Genomic DNA, 24,558 nt, shown 5'->3' with positions numbered 1-24,558 from the left:
TCACCAACTTGTTAGACTCCTGGAGGCATCATTTCTCCTGAGTCTTTATCTATTCTTTTACCATTTTGCCACTGCAGATGTCCTTTATAAACTTGCTAAAGCCTGGCTTGAATGGCTTTTCCACCACTCTGGACCACCCCTTAGAGGAACTGATCTGGAGGTAACAGTAATTCTTCCTGCTCTCCTTCACCAGCCTTCCTCCAGGTTAATAATACAAGATACCCTCGAAATTGTTTTCCTTTCCTTGTGATGCAAACTTTCAACACCAGTCCAACACCCCCTTACCGGTCCCTCACCTTCCATTGGGGACTGAGTTTGAAATAGTATCAATACTCATCTATAATTTACTTTTTTAAAAAGAAGAACATGTGTGTGTATGTGTGTGTGTGTTCTGGAGGAGTAGATGGTGCTTGTTCTTTTAAGTACTCGTGCAGTGATTTTTTAAAAAGACTTTTTTGTTTAGCATGAGAGAGAAAGAGAGTGCACGTACATGAGCTGGGTGGGGAAGGGCAGATGGAGGGAGAGAAACTCAAGCAGACCCCTCGCTGACTGTGGAGCCCAACTTGGGGCTCAATCCTGTGACCCTGAGATCATGACCTGAGCCGAAACCAAGAGTCTGATGCTCAACCAGCTGAGCCACGCAGGCTCATGCAGTGATTTTTAGATACAGTTTACCTACTGTGTGATCCTGAGAGAGTTCTTAAATATATCAAGCCTTAGTTTGCCATATTCATTGAAAGTTTTGAGGATTAAAGGAGTTGCTGTATGCAAAGTATTTAGACTAGCACCTGGTAAAGAAAAGCATGAAATAAATATAAACTATTTTGATTGTTTATATCATAATATAAGCCATGGTATTCTTTATTAATGAATGTTTTAAAGAAAAATTAATAATAATAAACATATATATATATATATGCTTTACACTGATGGCCTGATGCAACTATCAATAGCTACTGATAAAAGATGCCTACTATTTCTGGAAAAGACATTCTGATCAATAGTAGCTGTGATGGGTTAAGTATTTTAATAATAATAATAATAGTAAAATAATGATAATAATAATAATAATAGAAGGGCTCATTGTGATACTTCCAAAGGCACTATTCACATTTTTAAAATTATTTTTAAATATTTTATTCATTTGAGAGAGAGAGAGAGAGAGAGAGCACAAGCAGGGCGAGAGGCAGAGGGAGATGGAGAAGCAGACTTCCTGCTGAGCAGGAATCCTGACCCAGGACTTGATCCCAGCACCCGGAGATCATGAACTGAGCCAAAGAAAGATGCTTAGCCATCTGAGCCACCCCGGGTGCCCCAACTATTCACAGTTTAAATAGGTGACAGATCATTATAGCAGTGGAAAATAACATCCTGAGTCTTCGTTGAATAATTTTTTTTTTCTTATTACAGACTTAAACAGTTACCAGCAGAGGCAAATACTGAGTACAAGTACTGCCAACACTGGTGAATGAGGAAGTTGCATTTTCCTCGGGAAAGACCGTGATTGCCTTGGTTTCATTCCTTTCTGGAAGCTACTTTATGGATAAATTAACATGCAAAAAACAAGTGCCATATTGCTGACCCAGTAAAGGTGGCGGGGATGTGGGGAAATGGGGGAGGCAGAGGAAAGGAGGGAGGACAGAAAGAAAGAATGGAAGGAATGAAAGGTAGGAAAGAGAAAGGGATTGTTGGATAGGAAAGGAAGGCAGGAAGGAAGAGGCAGGCAGGCAGGCGGGCGAAGGAGGGAATTTAAGTATAAACAAAGACACTCAGAAAGTTTCCAGTTCCGTACATCTCCTTTGTGTATTCACAGATTAGACTGTCAAAAACTTGGCTTCTCAGAAATTTAGGCTATTAGCCATTCACAACTTACTTTGAATCAATTAAGTCAGATGATCTGATTAGGATTCTGCTTAGAGCCTGCCAGAATCAGCCAGCAGGAGGACAAGCTGGAGTTTCGATTGAAAAGTGGAACTGATAGAAAGCTTGATGCCAAGGCACGAGGCTGCCGCTCCAGGAGGAGGGGACGATGGCATGTCCTGGGCAAAGGGAGCCTGGGACAGCCAGAGGGCAGCAGGAGGGCACGGGAGGCCTGAGGGCTGATGAAGAGAGTTTACAGAGAGGTGAGAAGTTTCCCAAGACAAATAACATACTTTGCACTTTGGCTAAAGTCCCTAGTGGCAGAGCACATTCTTGATATCTGCTCTTATTACATTTAATTACAGTGATATTGTTTGTAAGATTAGAGGTACCACATTCTCTGCGAGGACGACGGAAGGTTATGGGCTTGTACCTGCGTATCTGCTCTGTTTTACGTCCCACTCGTTACATTTACAAAATAAAATGTATTATATTTTAGACCTTTGCTCCAAAAGGACTCATAGGAATCATGTTCTGGGGCTGACATGAGATTTGAACCCTAAAACCTCATCAGCATTCCATACATGATGTCTCACGTGGGCTTTGTGGAGTATGGACTAGATCCATCAGGACTATCACGGGCTTTTCGTACCCACAATGGAACGTTTCGGAATTCTTCTAAAGGCTCTAAATATGAACTATAATATGGTTTATGCTTGCGGCTGCTGTGGTGAAAAGGCTGGGGGCTGGCCGGATGGGCGTGCGGGTCTGTTTGCCATCAATGCCTTTTCCCCCCAGAGACCTGCGTTCCATTGCAATAAATGTTATCTCTGTCCTCAAGCTTTAACACAAGAAACCTTATTATTAGAATATGTATGATGTGTTAAAAGATATCAAATCCAGTTTTTATTATTTTGATTACTTTGCTTTAGATTCTTAAAAAAAATTATAATAACTGTACACATTTAAGAAGTTCAAGTTCTGTGAGCTGAGAGTGGGTAACTTAGAAAGAAAGTAGAGAATTCATAATAAAAGCCAGTGTGATTACATTTCAAGATAAAGACACGTATGTGAATGTGTTAAGGCTTCCATAGGAAAGTATCACAGTCTGGGTGGCTTTAAACAACAGAAATTTATTCTCTTACAATTCTGGAGGGTAGAAGTCCAAAATTGAAGGTATCAGCAAGCCATGCTTCTGCTGAAAACTTTCTTCCATGCCTTTCGACTAGCTTCTGGTATAAGAGGCACATTCATAGGCACTTGCCATTAAAGGGTATAAATTGGAGTTTTCTCAGAAAATATCTGCATCTGCAAACTTTCCATTAGTCATGATAGTGACTCGTCATTGATAGTGACGTCATGATAGTCATGACTCGTCATGATAGTGCTTTATACATTTTTCCCTATGGAGAAGGAGATTAAGTAAAAGAATCTTGTTTCTAGTAATGGTGGCACAAGATCACAGATTAATAAATAATTTAGCCATTGTTACAGTGCAAGTGGGAGGAACACAGGGGTACAGGAACTAGTACCCTAATAGTTGTTATGGCAGGAGTTAGGGTAGAAGGTATCATTACTGCTTTAGGTGTTCATCCAACATTGTGTTATAAAGAATGTAGCATAATAAATCTATTTCTAAGTATGGGGGAAGGAGGAAAAGAATTCCAGTATCATTGGGAAGATTTCCAAATCCAAATGTAGAGTCTGGCATCCAGCTTGAATAGGAAAGGCTCTATACGGAGTCTTTTTTTAAATTTATTTTTATTTTGTCCATCTTTATTGAGATATGGCAAATTTAAAATTGTATATACTTAAGGTGTACAGTATGTGGTATTTGATATAAGTATACCTTTCTAATGATTACAATCCTCAGTCAAGCTAGTTAACATATCCATTACCTCATACAGTTATCTTTCTCTGTGTATGACTAGACCACTTAAGATCTACTCTCCTGGGCGCCTGGGTGGCTCAGTGGGTTAAGCCGCTGCCTTCGGCTCAGGTCATGATCTCAGGGTCCTGGGATCGAGTCCCACATCGGGCTCTCTGCTCAGCAGGGGGCCTGCTTCCCTCTCTCTCTCTGCCTGCCTCTCCATCTGCTTGTGATATCTCTCTGTCAAATAAATAAATAAGATCTTTAAAAAAAAAAGATCTACTCTCCTAGCAAATTTCAGGTATACAGTGCATTAATATTTATTGTTACTATGCTGTACATTAGCTCTCTAAAACTTATTCACATTGTAACTGAAAGTTTTCACCCTTTGGCCAACATCTCCCCATCAACACCTGACAACCATCATTCTTCCCTCTGTTTTTCTAAGTTTAACATTTTTGGTTTTATTTATTTATTTATTATTTTTTAGCAATTTATTTTTTTTAATTTTAAAAATATTTTTATTTAAACTCAATTAATTAACATATAATGTTTTGTTAGTTTCAGAGATAGAGGTCAGTGATTCATCAGTCTTATATAATATCTAGTGTTTTTTACATCACATACCCTCCTTAATGTCCATGACCTAGTAACCCCATCGCTTCATTTTCCTTCCCTCCGACAACTCTCTTGTCACAGGAAATAAACTAAGTTTGACATCTTTAGATTACAGATATAAGTGAGAGCACATAATATTTTTCTTTCTGTGACTGGTTTATTTCACTTAGCATAATGTCTTCCAAATTCATATACATTGTTACAAATAGCAGGATTTCCTTCTTTTTTAAGGTTGAATAATATTCCATTAAGTGTATATATTTCTGTATCCATTCATCTATCAAGGGACTTAATTTTGATTCAGCTTTTGTAAGTAGCATGTTTTACATGATTTTCTCAAAAATAATATAATCTTAGTTTTTGAACATTTGAAATGTCTTTATATTGCCTTTACAAATAAAACAAAATTTGTCTAGTTTATCAGCTATAATACCTCCCATCTCATGTAAAAGAAAAATAAACTCAAACTGGTTTACACAATAAAGATACTTTATGATTTACATAACCAAAAGCAGTCACAAGTAAGGTAGGATTAAATCGGAGTTTTAACTAATAATATCAAGGTGCTAGTTATCTTCTCTTTCCTTTCTGTATTCTGTGATATCAGTTTTATCCCCAAAGCTTGGTTCAATCAGAGTTACTAAAAAGTAACTCCCAGATACTCATGGCTCCTTTTTAAATGAGAGAAAATATCAACTATGGTTAGGTGGTCCAGACACTCTGAAACAGTATCTGTGTTTGAAAGAATGCAGTGCATTGATTGGCTTGTGTCTGGTTTTTACCTAATCCTAATGGCTTAAGGCAAGTGTAGTTCATCTCTGATCTCTATCATTTGAATCCTTTTATTCAAAAACGAATGTACCCTAATATTATATAGATACTGTTAATTTTTCATATTGTAGAGAAATAATGTGAATTACCCAATTTTATTTCTATGCAGATAACCACATACAAACACACACACACACACACACACACACACACACACACACACACATTCTTTTTCTATGTTGGTAGTGGAAGAATTGTCCTTCAAATTTATAATTAAAAAATTGTTTTTTCTTGCTACAGTATCCTAGGTCTGGATCTTCCTCCATCAGTTTTGCCAACCAAACAGTGATTGATTGATTTATAAGACTTATAGACTTATTTACTTATTTATTTTAAAGAGGGAGAGAGGGGGGTGGAGAACAAGTGGGAGTGGGAGGAGGGGCAGAGGGAGAGATTCCCAAGCAGATTCCCCATCAATAGGGGAGCGTGACACAGTGCTAGTCCCACTGCCCATGGCAGCCTGACCTGAACCAAAATCACGAGTCTGTCACTCAACAGACTGAACCACCCAGGTGCTCTGAAAACAGTGATTTAATTTGGCATTAGGCTTGAGAAAATTCTCTTCTGTCTTTGCTACCTGTAACTTTTTTATTTCTTGTGCTACTTAAGGACCATTAATTATCCATGAATGATCTTCCCATTTTAATTGGTTCAGTTGATCAATTCGCCTTTCAGGATTTCTCCTCCTCCTCCCCCTCTTCCTTCTTCTTCCCCTTCTTCTTTCTCTCCTCCTTCTCCTCCCCCTTCTTCTTCTTTCCTAAAAAAAATAAATAAATATTTTTTATCTACCCACTAAAGTCTTTTATTTATTTATTTTTTGTTGAGAACTTCCTCTTGATCATAGTTTTGTATTCCATGTTTTCCCGCTCGGCCCAGTATTTTCTTTGGAAGCTCTTGAGATCTTGAGATCTTGTGAGTGCTCTTCTGACTCCAGTTACCTGGCCTGCAAGAATGGTTGGCTCTTAGAGGAGAAGCAGGTTAGAAGCAGAAGAATAAATCTGATTTTAGGAATGGAGATGAAGTGCCTATGGGCATTTATAAAAATGGAATCTGGAGGGAGTCCCTGGGAGGCTCAGTTGGTTAAGCAAATTTATTTTCGGCTCAGGTCATGATCTCATGGGTTGTGGGATCCACCACTCATAGCGCTCCACCCTCAGTGGGGAATCTGTTTGAAGATTCTGTCCTTTTGCCTCTCCTCCTGCTCATGTGTACATGCTCTCTCTCTAAAACAAATAAGTCTTTAAAAAAAAAAAAAAAAGAAAGAAAAGAAAATGGAATCTGGAGCACTATAGAGGTGTCTGTACTGAAGATTTAGAAGTTATCAACCTAATTGTAAAGGTCCGTTGGATTTCCTAGTAGAGTAAGAAAAGAAAAAAAAAAATCGAAGGAAGGAATCTTGAGTAACACATACATTTTGTTTTTTTTTTTTGTTTTGTTTTTGTTTTTAAGTAACACCTACATTTAATGGATTGAAAACAAAATCAGATATATTAGAAGGAAAAAAAAATGAGGGGAAAGAGTATCATGGAAATGAAGGAGTCATTTTTTTCCTTTAATAAATATTTCTCAGGAATTGCTTTCTGGGCATTACTTCCACACTTCAGAAAATATTGCATAACATATCCCTGAAATGTTTAATTATTATTTTAATTTAAAATAATTTTCTAGTGTACATTTTAAGAAACTTTTAATTTTAGAATAATTTTGTATCTATGAATTATTACAAAGATGGTACAAAGATTTCTGGTATACCACACACCCAGTTTCTCATGACATTAGTTTGATATATTTGTCGTAATCAGTCGAATACAATTGGGTACATTATTACAACTAAAGTCCACGCTTTATTTAGGTTTCCTTAGGTTTTCCCTAATGCCTTCTTTTTTGATGGTTGTTTCAGAATGCCATCCAGGGTACCACATTATATTAATAGTCATTTCTCTTTGGGCTGTTCTTGACTAGGACAGTTTCATAGACCCCTTATTCTAATAACCTTGACAATTTTGAGGTTTACTGGCCAATTATTTCATAAAACATCTCTCAGTTGAAATTAGGGTAATTTTTTTTTAACCAACTGAGCCACCCAGGTGTCCCGGGTAATTTTTTTTTAATGCTTTTACGGGTGTAGTGCTTTTTTGGTAGGAAGACCACAAAGGTAAATTGCAATACCCATCACCAAATATCAAAATTGAGCACTATCAAAATAACTTATCATTGCAAATGTTATCTTGATCAGTGGGCTTGTGGAAGTGTCAGTTTTCTCAACTATAAATTTATCTTTTTTTCTCTTTTTCAATATTGTGCTCTTTGGAAGGAAGTCATTATGTTCAACTTACAGTTAAAGAGTAGGCAGTTATGCTGTATCTCCTTAAGAACGGTAGCCAGAGGGGCACCTGGGTGGCTCAGTCAGTTAAACATCTGCCTTCAGCTCAAGTCATGATCTCAGGGTCCTGGGTTCGAGTTCTGCATCAGTTCTCCCTCTCCTGCTCTTCCTGTTTGTGCTCTCTCTCTTTCCCTCTGTAAAATAAATAATCTCTTAAGAAAGAAAAAAAAAGTAAGAAAGAAAAGAAGAAAGAAATAAAGATTAATTAATTATTTGGAATCCTTCTGCATGAGATATCTGTCTACTCTTTCCAAGTTATTTATAGATAAAATCATTAGTTTATATCAGTATGTACCTCATGAATATTCACTTTGTGCTTTGGGTTATAATCCAAGTTATTCAGATTTTAATCATTGGGACCTCTTTCAGGTGCCCCTTTGATATGTCTTCATCACTATTTATCTTTTTATTTTTTGGCACTTACCTATTTGTGGGCACTGTAAGATGTTCCGGACCCATTTTGGATATTTCCTGCCAAGTCCTGGAATCAGGCATTTTTCCATTGGAATGCTAGGTTTGTTTGTTATTAGAGAATGGTCTTAGAAACCAAGATCTGGCTGCTAGATGTGTCCATTTACATTGGACCCCTGTATCCTGGGCTCTCCTACCTAACAGAGCAAAAAATACATGTAGTTATATCATCTATTTTTTTCCATTAACAGTTTGTAGCTTTCCATACATATGTATTGTATATATTTTGGTATATTTATACCAAAGAATTTAATTTTGGATATTATTATAAATGGTAGTTTTAATTTTCAAATTTTAATTTTATGTTGCTGGTGAAGAAGAAAACAGCCGGCTTTTAAGAAATTAATGTACTCTTAACCAGCTTTATTGAGATATAACTGATACATAACATTATAAATTTAAGGTGAACAAGATATTGATTTGATACACTTGTATATTACAATATGATTATAATGGTAGTGTTAGCTAATACCTCCATCATATCACATAATTCTTTCATTTTTTTTTTAAGATTTTTATTTATTTGACAGAGACCACAGGTAGGCAGAGAGGCAGGCAGAGAGAGAGAGGAGGAAGCAGATTTCCCGCTGAGCAGAGAGCCTGATGCGAGGCTCAATTCTAGGACCCTGACATCATGACCTGAGCTGAAGGCAGAGGCTTTAACCCACTGAGCCAATCAGGCGCCCCCACATAATTATTTCTTTTTTGTGGAGATCTACTGTCTTAGCAATTTGAGATCTACTGTCTTAGCAATTTTTACGTGTATAGTACAGTACTCAACTATAAGCATAATGCTGTGCATTAAATCCTCAGAACTTAGACATCTTCTGACTGGCAATTAGCTTTTGCTTATTAACCTTGTATTCTGAAAACTTGGTATAGCTGCTTGAGGGTTTTTTTTTTTTTTTAATTCTTTGGGATGTTTCTATATAGACAATCCTAATGTCTATGAATAAAGACAATTTTATTTATTCTTATCCAATGTTTATACTTTTATTTCCATTTCTTGTCTTTTTTTTAAGATTTTATTTATCTGACAGACAGAGATCACAAGTAGGCAGAGAGACAGGCAGAGAGAGAGAGAGAGAGGAGGAAGCAGGCTCCCTGCTGAGGCAGAGAGACAGATGTGGGACTTGATTCCAGGACCCTGGGATCATGACTTGAGCCCAAAGCAGAAGCTTTAACCCACTGAGCCACCCAGGTGCCCTCCATTTCTTGTCTTATGGCACTAGCTATGACTTCTTATATAATGTTGCAGAAGAGTGATGACAGAGAATACCTTTGCCTTGTCTTAGGGAGAAAGCATCTAGTATGTTCTCTGTAGACTTTATAAGTGTTCTTCATCAGAGAGGGGAAGTTCTCCTCTATTCCTAGTTCGGTAAGGATTTTTACCATGTAAGTGTTGGATTTTGTCAAATGCTGTGTCTTTTGTGTCAATTAATATGGTCATATGATATTCCTTACTTAGTCTTTTGATGTGGTGAATTACACTGATTGATCCTACAAATGTTAAACCAGCCTTGCATGCATGGAATAACTACTACTTGGTTTTGACCAAGTGTCATTCTTTCCGTACATTGCCAAATTTGGCCTGTTAATATTTTATGGAGGCTTTTTGTTTCTATGTTCGTAAGAAATACAGTTCTGTATTTTTTGCTTTTAATTTAGTTGTGGCATTATAGTAATGTTGGCCTTGTTGAATGAGCTACGTAGCATTCCTCTAATTTTATCTTTTGGAAGAAATTGTGGAGAACTGATATCATTTCTTCCTTAAGTGTTTGGTAGAAATCACTTGTAAAATTATTTGGGTCTGGTGCATTCGTCGGGAAAAGATTATTTATTAATTTAATTTATTCTAGATCTAAGGCTAGTCATGTTATCTATGTCTTCTTGTATATATTTACATTGCTCTTAAATCTCCTGAAACTATAAAATATACTTGATAAAATAAAGACATGCCTACAGAGATTCATTCAAAACCAGATTTAGCGTTGGTGGTATAGTGGTGAGCATAGCTGCCTTCCAAAACCAGATTTATATATCCGGAGGATGTAATGAAGAAGCAAATGATTTAAAAAAAAAAAAAACTTACAGTGGAAATGTGAAGTCATTTTGAAATTTTAATCAGATTAATAAGAATGGGTTATCAGCTTTCCACATTTGTTAACTGTACCACATCTGTTCATTTGTGTCTGTACTATGTGGTTGTGTGCACCTCCATTTGCTACCCTAGGTAAGAAGGATTTTTTCTCCCTAACACTCTATTTTAAGAATTAATTGTATGTTGTATTATATTTTGTTTTAAATATTTGCTAGTGGTCTTCATGGAAAATATTTACATGGTCATTTAAGATGATTATCCTTATAACAAATTGAGCTTTCTATGATCACATTCAATTTACATTTAACATTTATTTGAAATTGTTTCTTGGCATTTTATGAGTAATCTCATTAGGAAACAGGTGTTCAAAGTACTGTATTATTAATAGTAGTATATCTTGCTTAAAAAGAAAGCCATTATAGTATAGTTTGGAATTTACTTTGGAATAATAATGGACTTTTGTGGACAATAATTATATCTTGGATTTTATTTTTAAATGTTAATATTTAAAAAGGTACATGGTCCTTCTGGTCTCAACTAGCATGGGAAATAATAAAGAAAATGTTTACCAAAAAAGATAAGAGAAACTAACAGTCATAATTTCATATAGGCAGTAACATATAGAGGCACTTTTAGGCAATGACATCATGATACTGTAGGGGGACCAAAAATATATCATTTTTCATGATATTGTCTTTCACAGTAACTCCTTTATTTTACATACTTGAATATGTGATAATTGTCAATATTTTTGTAACATTCTATCTCATTCACAAAACCACTGGACATTACCACTCCAGCATTCTGAAGTGCTCAACAAACACAGTGCCATTCTCTTTAAAATTGGCTGTTTGCCTTTTGGTTTGCTTATTAGACCATCTAAAACATGACATCTGGACTGGTTTTTATCGTACACAACACTTAGCACCAGTGCCCCACCCAAAGTAGGCATTAAGTAGAATTTTTGAGAGGATGAGTCAAAAGATGAATGAATGGTCTCATCCACGTGTCAGTTAGTGGTAATTGTGAAGAGATAAAACAGTACCTCATCACAGTGGTAATTCCAATCACCTTTACCTTCCCTTTCTTGGTCAAGTGTGTTAGCTTACTATTGGCTTCTTCTTTCTCCCTCTACAAACTTTACGTGGAGATCTCACTGACTTATGTAGAGATTGGTAACCTAACCCAGAGCAACCATCTCATCATATTCACATTATGGTCACAGACTCTGTCCAGCCTCTGTGGAAGCATGATATAAGTGTACAGCAAGGAGTGGGAATCCTGGGGGACATCTGAAAATTCTGTCTACCACAAAGGCAAAAGCATTCCCACACCAATCCATTTCTCATTGTAATCTCCTTGCTTCCAACTTCATGTAAGGGGAGTGTCCATCCCTTAATTATCTGGGCAAATATGGTTTCCCTTGGGGATGTTCTGATAGACCATTGACTTGTTTTATTTTTTATTACCTTCAGTCTCATTTCATTTATCTTTCTCCAGGCTTTCTCGCAAGTCATCCACATTTCTCTTTCTTCTTCCTTTGGGGTCTCTTCCCTTTATAAAAGTTATTTGAGGGCCGTCTGTGTGGCTCAGGTCTCTGCCTTTGGCTCAGGTCATGATCTCAGTGTCCTGGGATTGAGCCCTGCATCAGGCTCTCCACTTAACAGGGAGCCTGCTTCCTGCCCCCACCTCTCTGCCTGTCTCTCTGCTTACTTGTGATCTCTGCCTGTCAAATAAATAAATAAAATCTTTTTTAAAAAAAGTTATTTGAACTCTTCCTTTACAAAGACTAACCTTTTATGTTTCCAACTCTTGATATAAAATTTTTATATACTGTCAGTACTGGATTATAATTGCTCCTGGCTCAAAATTGTCCACAAAAATCAAAAGTTTATACACCATTTTTATTGTCCTAAAGGAAAGGGTAGGCACCTAGCATTTAATTATGGAATCACAAAGAATTCCGCAATTCTTTGTAAGGTCTGTGCATATTAATTGCGCACATACTGTTTTACTATGTACCAGACAATGACTTAAGCACAACATTCCTGTTCAAAATACAGAATGAGAAGTACCACATAACAGGTAATTGTGTTTTATTTTCTTTCATTCTTAACATCATGTATGTTTTTATCTAAAACTTCAGCATACATATAATTTTTATCTTTCCTGGAAGATAGGAATAATATACACTTCATCTCTTGGATGAAATCAAACACCTAAGTATAAATACAAATTTTATTCCAACAATAAGATAATCTTTCTTTCCGTTTTACTTAGACATTGTATTAGTTTCCTCTGGCTGCCATAACAAATACCACAAACCAGATGTCTTTTTATTTTTTCACAAACCCATCCTGACAGCTACAAGTCCGAGATCAAGAGCCTATAGGTTTGGTTTCCTCTGAACCCCTCTCCTTGGCTGTGGATAGATTTCTTCCTGTGTCTTCACACGATCTTCCCTCTGTGTGTATCAGTGTCCTAAAGACACTTACTAGTCATATTGGATCAGGCCCACCCTAATGACCTCATTTAACAAAATTATCTCTTTCAAGTTCCTATCTCCTATCGCCCTCGCCCCGCAAGGACGACAAGAACCCCGGTTCGGATGCATCTTCTCTCTTTATTTCTGCAAGTCTACACACTTATATACGCTTACATGACCAATCAGCGAGCAGGGTACAGGAGGGAGCGAATCAGGCTGTGCACCTAAACGAACAACTTCGCTAGCAACCAATGCTGTTTACTTCCTCTTTGGGCGTTCCGCTTAGTCTCACGAGGCAATCCTAACCTGGCAACTAGCCAGGCGCCATCTTTTAATGGCGGAGGCCGCCCTGGCCAGGGCCCTGCCTCCGACAATCTCCAAATACAGTCACATTCTGAGGTCCTGGCAGTGAGGACCTCAACATATGAAATGTGGGAAGGAGAACACAATTCAGCCCGTAACACTCATAATGTGAACTCAACTCTTTGTGCACAGGCATCTAAGGAGAAGACCCAAATGCAGAATGAAGTATAAGAGAAGCAATTACTGAGATAAACAAAAGCTACTACACATCCCCATTTTATAGCTGTGCTCGGCTTTGTTTCTGGAGGAAACTTCCAGAGCAGGAAGAAGTCGATAAATACTTGGTAGATTGTAATAGACCATTCAGAGAAACGTGTTGACTATTTTCTTGACTTGAATGAAAAAGATGCAAAAGAAACCATTTCCAGTCTTTTATCTGATTCTGTAAGAATTCTGAGCACCAAACTATGCTCTGCTCTGTGGAAAGCAAGATCCAGTGGGAATCTTTTGGATTTATACATATATTATTGTCAGAGTAAGGATAGTAATCCACCTGTTATACAATATTATCTTGACATGCATTCTTAATGAATTGGGTCTTTCAGTTTATGTGCACCCATAAAACTTAACAGTTCAACCTCCTCATAGCCATATTCATCACTTCCCATCAGAGAAAATAACATTTTATTGTAAAATTACAATTTTTTTAAATTTAGAGCTCTAGTTTCTAAGATAAGAAAACAGACATGTCATTTGGGGGCAAGAATAGAAACAAAGTAAACAGAAGAAACAACTTTTTGAACACATTCCTCTACATACTTTCACAGTATTTGAAAAACATTTCTTTTTTGCTCATCTTCTGACTACGCAGTGAACCAAATTATGTAAGTTAAAAATAAAAGAAGTCTTACTGGCTATTTGCCCTAAATGAAGAGACATCTTTCCACCCCAAAGCAACAGCAAAACTAAAATCCCTAAATGAAAAGATGTCATCTTCTCTTACCACTATGGTCCCTAGTTAGGAATTTGGTTACAAGTAAGGATAACTTGGTGATGCCCATATTATCAGACTCCTCTTGACTTCTCTCTCTTGCACACATTGAATGGCTTACTGATTTATTTTCTCCACATATATACCATGCTTGGCTTCTGTCTCGTGTGCAATAGGTCTTTGGTATCATATCTTCTTCCTGCTATCTCAGATAACTTTGATGACTACTTAAATTCTACTTCCCTGGCTAACTTCTCTTTCCTTTCCACTTTTGACTACCAGGGGACAAATTTTAATGTTTCACAATGCAGGATATAATTTTTACGCGCAGCCTAATAGCTAGATGAGTTTAGAAATTTAAGAAAGGTGAATTGGGCCACTTGGTACTTTTTCATGTAAGGAAAACAAACAACTTGTGTGCCTCGGTGTTGCTTCTGGAGGAACTTTCCAGAGCACAAAGCAGTCAGTACTAACTCTTAGTATGACATGTCCATCCCGTCTCCAGTCCTGTGATGTCAACGTGATTTCTTGCCAGGCCTGAAGAAGTTCGGATTAGGGTGTGAATAGGTACCATCTTTGTTCTTAGAGATGACTGGTAGGGACCTTGTTATTGTTACAGACAAGGGCGATTTTAGTGTTAATTTGAATGCATCAGAAGAGTTTAAGTTAGAATTTCAAAGAAATGGATGAGTCCTTCAAATCTCAATTCTCCTCTATGGTATGAAAGAAATAGCCTCTTCTTTTAAAAGATCATAAAATTATCCCAAATCACCAGAGCCCAATGCTGAACAACACAGCCCATAGTTACCACGAGGAATAGGGTTAAAATTTGCTCTCCAGTGACAAATCCCAACCCGGAACAGATTTCAGCCAGGCAGCTAGCAGAGCGCGCGGGGTGAACTGCAGAGGCCATGGTGGGTGCAGAGCTCAGAGCCGGAAAGCAAACAGCTGCTGTAGCCTGATTTGAGTTAAAATAGTGTGAGTGTTTAGTCTGGCGCACGGTTTCAGGGGAGATTGGCAGCTGGGTCAAACAAAGTCCTTCCATTGGCTCTCTTCCCAGGCAGCTTCTGCTAGTATTTAGGTACTAGTGCAGTGTAGGGCCCTTTTCTCAGGCAAACGCTAACATCTGACCGCACCCTCTTTGCTTTTTCCAAAAAAAAAAAAAAAAAAAGAAAAAGAAAAAGAAAGAAAAGAAAAGAAAAAGGAAAAAAAAAAAAACCCTTTTCCTTCTTTCGTTAAGATAAATTCTCCAATAGACAACCTCTCCCACTAATTGTGTATTAGCAATGTATTTTATCTTGAGAGCTGACGCACTGGGCTCTCAACGTGGTGTGGAAAGCAGCCTGTTACAGTGCTGGATTCATAAAAGGGCCTTTATGGTTTGTGAAAGAATATCTGTGTGCTTAGGCAGGAAACTTTTTGATCTGCAGAAAAGCCAGAAGACATCTAGGTAAGGCTACATATCAAATCTACTTTTGGGGGGAAAAGTTGGGCAGTGAGGAGGATTCCTCACCACCGACGTGACTTTGGACGGCGCACATTCACTTTGGTAGAAGTTTAAAAGGTACTGCCTATTGTCTGCTTATTTTGTTTGTTTGTTTAAATCGTCATGGAATACTGGGCTCTGCGTTTTTACGATTTTGTTGTCTGCTATTGAACTGATTATAGTGGATATAGAGTTTTACTATATAGCAAAATCTTTGTAAACTGTCACAGAAAGAAAGTGTATTTAGAAGGGAAATTGACAAGTTTTAAAGAGTAATTGTACAATCATTTGAGGACAGAGGAACACTGCATTAGACTAACAAGGGTTTAATTACCAAAAAAAGTTTAATGTTGCTTTGGAAGGAATATTAAGTAAGTTGTCTTTGTCTCTTACTTTTTAATTTTAGTCGCTGATTTAGCCTGTTGGGTCACATTTTTTGTTAGCGTTGAAGGCTGCCATGAATCCCTAATGAGGCCCCTTTGCACATGATTTTGGCACTTGGCCAAAATCAACTTCCCAGCGGCAAGCTTTCTGTAAAGAACCTGGAGCAATTTTTTTTTTTTTCTTTCTTTCTTTCTTTCTTTCTTTCTTTTTTTTTTTTGATTGAAAATCATGTCTGAAAGCTGCCACAACCAGTTGTGTAGGCATGTGAAAATGACTTTATACAGTAAATATGAAATAAGCACGTAAAAAAATTTCCTGAGATTGTTTCTTTTTATCATTATGAATTCCTGCTGTGGCCACCTAAAATAGGTTAGGACAAGAACAACCTGAAAGAAAATTTACCGATTTTTTTGTTGTTTTTCTCAGCAGATCAGGGTAGGGAGGGGTGGTCATTTCATTGAGATGTATACAGTACGGAAGGGTTATTCAAAACATTTCAGGATAAATAACAGATGAATTCTGAAAACTGTTAATCTCTGTAAGTAATACTCAGTGAACAGTAAGGAAGTTTTCTAGAAGTTTCGTTGAACGCACAATTAAGCTTCACATCTTTTAACTGGGTATTCTATTTTAAATGCTATGGTGTTTAGGATTCTAAAAAATGTTAACATTTGTTATAATTTTAAAAATTTATTAACACCTTGATAGTGTTTTTAGCAGAAGTTGTAAAGACATGTTTGGTATGTATACATGACTGGATAACTTTAGATAATTGTATTCAATTGTTTTTTGGCACTAAAAATGATTTTTCATAAAAGAAATTCTGAAGCTGAAAACCACCTTACACCCAATTTTTGGAGTTGTTGGTTTTGATTTTACTGTACTGGATTTGATCATGGAAGCCGATACGTTGTTTTATACTCCAGTATTTTAAGAGTTAAATTCTTAAGTTGCGATGAAATACTACAGTAATCAGATATTAACAACTTCAGATTTTATGTAGCCATTTTCAGCAATACCTTTAAACATTAAAATAGATACATTGCAGAGTATTTAAAAGTAGAAAATTCGGAAGGATTTCTGTTGCTTGTTTCTTTTTAAGAAATCCTGTTATCACTGTCCTAAATATTATTTTTCTTCATATGTTAGTCTAAAGTAATCTAGAGTGAAACATCTTTTTTTTACTTTAAAATAATCATATTTCTCTTTAAAATATTAATGAGAAGTAGATTTATGCCCCCTTTAAAGAAATATGATTTAAAGCTATCTTAATGGGTATGTATTTTATATATTTGTCACTATATTTGCCGTCCCCTTATTATTACACAGTGTAAAATGTTGCAAATTTGGGTCATAGAAAAAAGTGAAAATTAACTGTAAGTAAATTTTAAAGCATTAGGAAGTGCATCTTGATTTACTTCAGATCTATTTAGGTTTATATATAATTTGTGTTTATATAAAAAAATGTCTTGTATTGTTGTGGGTTGAATTAAGATCCTGTATATACCTTACTACCAGTTGCTTTGAGGCAAGGAGTGTTTGAAATCATATCAGTTAACATTAAAATATATAGATGATATAAATTGGGAAAAGGTAATACATATCTGCTATTTATAGAAATATACCTGTATAAGTTCTATACTTCTATGTGAGTTCACAGTGGAATTCTCATTTAGTGCAACCTCTGATATTTTTAAAAAGGAAATAAGACATAACATTTCAAAATTTAGGTAAAAACAAACACATGTTATCATTATCATCAAACAGGTGCAAGAACAATAAGACTGCTTGTCTTATTCAGCATAATTCTGGCTTAAATATTACTTTTGAATTCTATTTTTATTGTAATCTTAGCTCTCATACACATAACATTATTTTTCTGTTTGCATTTTCTATTATTTTAAATCAATTTTACTAATTTGAAAATAGCTGGTAGTCCTCTAAAATATACTAATAATTTTTCTACTGAAAAATTTAGGTTCTTTTCCTTTTTTTCTCTCTCTCGGTTAATTAGAGGTGATGGTAAAGTAAATGCCATAAAATACAGAATAAAAGTTGAAGTACAAAGATATGTTAGTTTGTGAGTTCAGAAAAAACTTAATTGTACATAATTAACCGAAAAATATTTTTGAGTTGAAGTAGAAAAAGTGAGTACTGAGAAGAATTTATCATACTCTTTATGAAAAAGGCTAAGGAATTTACTGTCTTTTGCTATAGCTATGAATTGTAATTGAGTATTTTAATGGTGTAGGCTTTTTGGCAGAATTATTAGCTAATTTTACTTGGGACCATAAATGCAAAATACTGGTTATATTTTTCTCGGTGAACTGAAATTTTAAAAACAATATTCAGAATCCAAATTACTTTAAAAAATAAAAATAATGTAATATTTTTGTTTAATCTGTGAAGAACAGCTTGAATGATTTGTTTCACTTGTCACTTTTTTCCATCCTTTTGGGAATATTAAAACCTATTCCACGTTACAAGTAGAAACTTCTTCACTCTTCAGAAAAAGTGGAATTCATTTGTATTTGTCAATTTAGATTACGGGCCTTTACTGTTTTAAGTGTGACAGAGTTTTTGTTTGTTTCAATTATGCAACAGGCACATAAAATGCTTCTTGTCCCGTTAAGTAAAAGAGATATTGGGTTAAGTGTTAACTTTAATTTTGTATTGAAAAGAAGGCTTTACAACAGCAGTATTTTACCCACAATTTTTAAAATGTGAGAAGTGTTTGCAAGAGAGCATTCTTGATGAGTGTTTCATCATTTAAATGAAATGCTTTGTTCTACATGGTCTAAATTCCAGCAATGAGATAAATGTATTGCTATACTAGATAGAACATCATTATTGAATTTTGGCACAACTTCACTGACCTCTGCCATAAAAGATTAGTATATGTGAGATGATCTTGGATTTGCAATAACAAAAGTAAATACATGAAGCACGTGAGACACCAATCTTTGTAGTTTTGGAGAAAGTATATGCAAAATAAAAGGAGATACTTTTCATGTAAACAGCCGATAAGAATATTTTGTCATTTTGTTAATGCAATACATCTTGAACATTAAAAAATTAATTATAATTTGTAAAGTATTCGTAAGACTTTCTCCCTAGAATTAAGTATTTTAACTATCATATTTCCAAATGCCCAACATGTAACTATGAATTAGGTAACCAAGTAATGGTTGTGCTTTGATTTAAATGTTGTTAATAGTTAATAGTTGATTTAAACATTTAAAGTTGAAGTCCTTTTCATATAAAAGAATGGTTGATTTACACTTGTTAAATTTTTTCACTTAATATTGGTTTAATTTTTAAATTATCATAAAGTAAATATTGCTATGTGATACAGATTTTAAACATGATAGGGCTTATTTTACCAGCAACTTGACATTTATATATTTGAACAATGATGATTTATGCCTGTCTGTCTATTCTTTCAAAGTCAAGATCAGCAAAGGGATCTTTTTTTTTGGTGCTCAAAATTTTTTCAGAAAAAACTGAATTTTCTCTTGCTTATGTGTTCAGGTTTGTCAATCTTAATATCTGCCTATCTCCTGAGCTATCTGTCTGGTGAGCATTAGGCTAGAAAGTGTAGTAGGAAGCTCTAACTTTATTCTTATTCTGTATTGCTCTCAATGACCAAAAAGTTTGATTTTCTTGTGAAACTTAGTCTGTGTTTGACCTAGCATAGTAGACAATCACATCAGTTCTGATGATCAGGATCACTTAAAGCACTGAATAGTCAGCTTAAGTTAGTGGTCATTTACATGTTTGGGTGGTGATTCTAAATACTTGATTGTTATTGACTTTACATAATTACTGATTGATAGAAAGCCTGGAATTCCATCATTTGCTTCAAAAACTATTAATATTGACTAATTGTATAATTGCATCCTCTTCGCTGTTATTGAAATGCTGCATAATAGTTCTCTTTAAAAATTCCACGAGACTAGTAGTGCCTTAACTTTCTATTTCTTGCAGTAACAGAAGAGGTCAACTTTGTGTGGGGGGAGGGAATGCTTGAAATATTAAAAAAAAAAAATTCCCTCCTGTGTGATTAGCAACTACGTCACTATTTGCGGAGATTTTGAAAGGAGTGATTATATTTTTTAATGTTTATCGAAATGAGAGGAATACACCGGGCTTTCTGTGGACCTCAGTTAAAAAACTAAAATAGAAAATAAGATTGAGATTAATGACATGATGTATTTTTTATAGCAACTAATCACAGCTTTTATTCACACATAAACAACAAACTGGAAACCGTGGGCCCCAAGAGCAAACTTCGTTGACTCTTCACCCAGAAACAGCTGAGAAAGAGGCAGCATAGGGATAGTTGTGGCCCCGTCTGTATGCTCTAAGGTCCATGTGGTCATGTCCCATTTTAAATCCCCTAGTCTTCTTTCAGAGCTACACGTCACCCTTCTCAGACATTTTTGAGAGACAGGGGTTGCAGCAGAACTCATTTGTTCTTATTGTTCAGGGGAAGGTGTGTGGTTGGGGTTTCTTTAGCAGAGGCTGTGTTCCGTGGGTGGTGATTTTTTTTTTTTTTTTTAAATCACCGTTTGAGGAGGTCAGCTCAATCAGATGACCAAATCAGTGTAATAACCGAGCGAAGTCAACCTTAGCAAGCATAATTAGTTTTTCATTCTTCCCTAAACCTGGGCACTTTCCTGAAGAATGCAGACAGTTGCGTGTGAAAGGTTGAGTTACTCAAAACTGTATGACGTGCATATTTTGATGTGTGAGTTTGTAAATTGTTTTGTGCTCAAAGGAGTATATATCAATATATATTGTGAGTCCAAAATAATTAAATGATAGAAGCCATGGTCCTGAAATTAAACTTGAAGGATAAACTTTAATTCTATTTAAGATGTCATCTGCAAATTACTGTTGAAAAGCATTTCTTTAAAAATTTCTCTATTACATTTTTTATGAGGCATGATGATTTAGATATGCATTTTCCGTGAGTGAAGCAATTTTTGAAAATTATATGTATGTTGCCATTGCTTATTCTGGTGGATTCTAACTTGATCACATGTTCTTTTCTCTCCATTCCTAGAGTCCACCATTCATAGATACTCTCTAGAGATTCTTTTTTTTGGGGGGGAGGGGTTGGTTAACAGTCAGTTATAAATACAGTGAGGTTGGATGTTCAAAAAGGTTCTTGCATAGAAAATTCCTACTCAAGTGTGATTTAGCTATTTCTAATACATCTTCAATTGTCAGGAAATGAATCAACAAGAAATGTAGAAACAGAATGATTTGTGATTTTGGCAGATGAAACACAGCAATAATCAGTTCAGAATATTTATGGAATGATAACATTTTTCTATTGACATATTTTTGTGCCAACTAGTTTCATTTGGAAACTGCTATTTGTTATTAGAAGGCAGTAATTGACTTTGCTAATCAGTAGTTCAGAATGCCTGATTTAAGACAAAGGGCTGATTTATTAAATGAATAGGTTTTAGATAAAATGTAAGTTATCCAGCTACCTCGTATCTGGAATTTGCTTTAATTTTTAATATCCAAGTCATTAAGAATGAATGTAATAGTAATTGCACATTTTTTGCTTTCAGAACTAGCCATGTCTACCTCTGAAGTTTGTTCTCTCCTCTTAGATGAGGAAATAACAAGGTGATCAAATATCATACACTCTCCACTTTCCATCTTAAAGTCTTCTCAAGATCAAATGTGGTGTAGCTAAATCACATATAAGTCTGGATTAATAGAGATGAGATTATGTTGTCCAAAATAAAATTATACATAAAGCACAGGTGTTTACTAGCATTTGTGTGGTCAGATATACAAATTGGATTGTAGGGTAAGCTTCTCCTTTCTCACTTGAGAAAAGTGCAATTAAAAGTAATTTACAGATGTGCAAATGCACAGCTGCTTTCTTCGAACTAAATTTCACAGAAATGAGCTAGATTATAATGGGTTTAAAAGTCACACATTTTAATGGTTTTTAAATTGGATTGGAAGAATCATTACTAGGTTTACTAGATGGAGGAAATTAATACTTATGAATACCTGGGACAATTTCTATTTAGGTGGCAGAACCACTGAAGGACTGGAAATTATAAGCAGACCAAAACTTACAGCAGGTTTGTGAAAATTGATTATTCAGTGTGTAGACCCACTGTATGTACTCTATGTCTTTATACTATTTGTATTATATTATCCCTGATGATGTGTAAAATTATTCTGCTATAGCTGGAAGAAGTGTGTGTATGTGTGTATGCGTGTTCATGAGATGGTGTGCAAATGTGTGTGTGTGTGTGTGTGTGTGTGTAAGAAATCTTATATTTTCTTTGCTTAACGATAAGGAAAATATCAAGGGTAAGATATAAGTACATTGGTAAAAATGGGGAATACTGGTAAACTGCTTTTGTGTATTGTGTTATAAGCAATGACTATCAACCTACATTTCTGGGAAATCAACTTCTTTTAATGGGTGCATTTTACTTGGAGCTGCTTACATACTCAATAGTGATAAACCTACTGTTGTTAATGTTATTCCATCAGGTAGAGACCTGTTATTCACCATGTTTTCCTGGTCTCCCAATAGACTTCTTTTCTTTGGAGCTAGGGATAGCCAAGTTTTTCTAAAACTCTTTGGGAAGGCATGTTGATGGTTGGAGGAGGAAGGGGAAGTGGAAGGTAAGGGATTACCCTGGACCAGGGAACAAAAGAGCTTTTACCCTGTGTAAGCTCAGAGATTTATTATAATCAACCCATTACTATTTCAACAATAGTTTGCTTTCCTAAGAGTATTACTAGAAGAATTTCAAAAATTTGACCTTGGAGGTAATTAGAAAACTGACTCATTTGTTACTAGTCTGCTGATGGAATCCTTTATCCTGTCTACATTTTTTCAAGTGACTGAGCCCTGCTGCTGAAAATATTATACATACCCAGTCATTGAGGCAATTCAGATGCTGTGTGGTTCCCCATAATACCTCATCTCACTTAATCCTTTCACCATCAAAGGTGCGGATATTCTCCCCACCATTAGAGGAATATTATTCCTATTGTACAGATGGGAGACTCCGAGTACTTAAAGAATTCTCCCAGCTTCAGGGCTACTAAGTGTTGATGTCTGAATTTGAACCTGTGTTAGCAGTGCTTCTAGATTCTACACCATGCTACATATTTAATGTTCTTGACCTTGAGAGTTTTAGGAACATTAACTGTAACCTTTTGACTTAAATGTTCTTTTTTAAACAAAAAATTAAAAATAGCCATTTGGTGGAGAGTAGTGGGAGACACCGTTTTTTGTTTTTTTGTTTTTTGTTTTATACAGGGAGTACTTTTTTTTTTTAACAAAAATTTTTTTTTTTAATTTTATTTATTTATTTGCCAGAGACAGAGGGAGAGAGAGCGAGCAAGCACAGGCAGACAAAGAGGCAGGCAGAGGCAGAGGGAGAAGCAGGCTCCCTGCCGAGCAAGGAGCCCGATGTGGGACTCGATCCCAGGACGCTGGGATCATGACCCGAGCCAAAGGCAGCTGCTTAACCAACTGAGCCACCCAGGCGTTCCTTCTAATGTACTTTTTAAAGATTTAACTTATTTATTGGAGAGAGAGAGCGTGCAAGCATGAGCTCACAGAAGGAGAGGGAGGAACAGACTCCTCACTGAACAGAGAGCCTGACACCTGACACGGGGCTCGATCCCAGGACCCCGAGATCATGACCTGAGCCAAAGGCAACACTTAACTGACTGAGCCACCCACACGCCCCAGTACTTTTAATATATGAAGTATTTTTAATATTGTTCTAAGTTAAGCAATAGCCAGTGACCACTGAACCGCATTTAGTCATCAGCAGCTATTCTCCAGGGAAGAAAAGAAAACTTGATGATATGAATGGGCAACAACTGTGTTTCTACTGTGAGGCTTTTTGGCACATCCATGGCTTAAAATATTAAGACCTGTGGAATAACACAGGAGGCGGAAATATCTCAGTCAAGAAATTCCACTAGCTTGCTTTGTTAACATGCATGTTATTAAATCAAAGAGGGGCGAGACTTAAAGAGGCACTGTGGTTCTTCCCGCTGGCCCCTGGTAACCATCGACTGCTCCCAAGCAGTGCACCATTAAGGCATCCTACGGAAGCAAAGACTCAGACTCCTTCCCAAAGTACTTCACTGCTCCGGAGTAGGTGTTTCCCACTGGACAACCAACCGTGTTTCTTCAGAACTCATAATTTGTCTATGTCATACACTGTGCAGAAAAAAACTTGAAATATAGACCAATTGTTGGTAACTGTTTTAAACAGTATATTTCTAACCTCTGTTGATACAACTAAAAATTAAGAGAAATGGGGATACATACGGGCATGTGATATACTTTTATCAAATTGTTCGTTTTATTTCATTTAAGTTTCATGTAATTCTGTTATTGTGGTTGAAAATATCTTGATGAACCCTCAAAAATTAGGTTCAAAATCTCTATTCCAACACTCAGATATTTGATTCCTTGGCTTTCAAACCTGTGATCACTGAATGATATTTAACTCCCTTGTTTTTTTTGCAGGAGGACATGTTCTTAGGGAAAAAATGGCCATTTTTGCTCATGGTAGTAACACTAACTCCCAGAGGGTTGGCTTTGAATACAGCTCTTCCTTCTAGTTTTGTATTCCTTCCTCTACATAATGATGTCTGAGCCTGTAAAGTCATTTATATCCAGCTTGCAAATATTGTGTTTTTCTTATTAAAAAAAAAAAAAAAAAACACTTCAGTGGCATGGAAACCATGAAGGAGGAT

General features: G+C 36.0%; 1 protein-coding gene across 7 annotated transcripts in view; it reads left to right on the top strand.

The window, feature by feature from the left end:
• The window catches only part of LOC309843691 (uncharacterized protein), a 560,969-nt gene that overhangs the window by 308,451 nt on the left and 227,960 nt on the right, over positions 1-24,558 (top strand). The window contains exon 1 of one of the 7 annotated variants that reach the window (XR_014300286.1): positions 13,274-15,363. The exons of 3 other annotated variants lie outside the window; for them this stretch is intronic. The gene's annotated coding sequence lies outside the window, so the exon portion shown is untranslated. Of the gene's footprint in view, positions 1-13,273; positions 15,478-24,558 lie in introns of those variants that run through there. 3 more of the 7 variants (XR_014300287.1, XR_014300284.1, XR_014300285.1) reach the window with 3 other exon arrangements.

The sequence above is a fragment of the Mustela nivalis genome, assembly GCF_964662115.1.
Source record: "Mustela nivalis genome assembly, chromosome: 1".
NCBI classification, from domain to species: Eukaryota; Metazoa; Chordata; class Mammalia; order Carnivora; family Mustelidae; genus Mustela; species Mustela nivalis.
The sequence above is the reverse complement of the archived record's forward strand: the minus strand, read 5'-3'. Positions and strand labels throughout refer to the sequence as shown.